Below are 269 nucleotides of genomic sequence, written 5' to 3' on the forward strand. Positions count from 1 at the left end.
TTTATTTATCTCTCTCTCTCTCTATTCTCTGTGAGAGAAGTTTATCACACGGCGTTGAAAATATAGAGCCGCGATTTGGGAAAAGAAATAAAAAACAGAAAAAAAACGAAGGGCGTCTGTGAATAGACCTATAACCAGATAAGAAGAGAAACAAAACCAATCACATCTATATATAAAGAAAGAAAAGGGAAAATGGAAGGGGAAACGTACATGGAGGCATTCCTCACATCTGCACAGCAGGCAGACTCTTTAGAGAATGTTAACTTTAC

Source organism: Trypanosoma theileri (assembly GCF_002087225.1).
Source record: "Trypanosoma theileri isolate Edinburgh chromosome Unknown TM35_Tth_71_V1, whole genome shotgun sequence".
In the NCBI taxonomy this organism is placed as follows: Eukaryota; Euglenozoa; class Kinetoplastea; order Trypanosomatida; family Trypanosomatidae; genus Trypanosoma; species Trypanosoma theileri.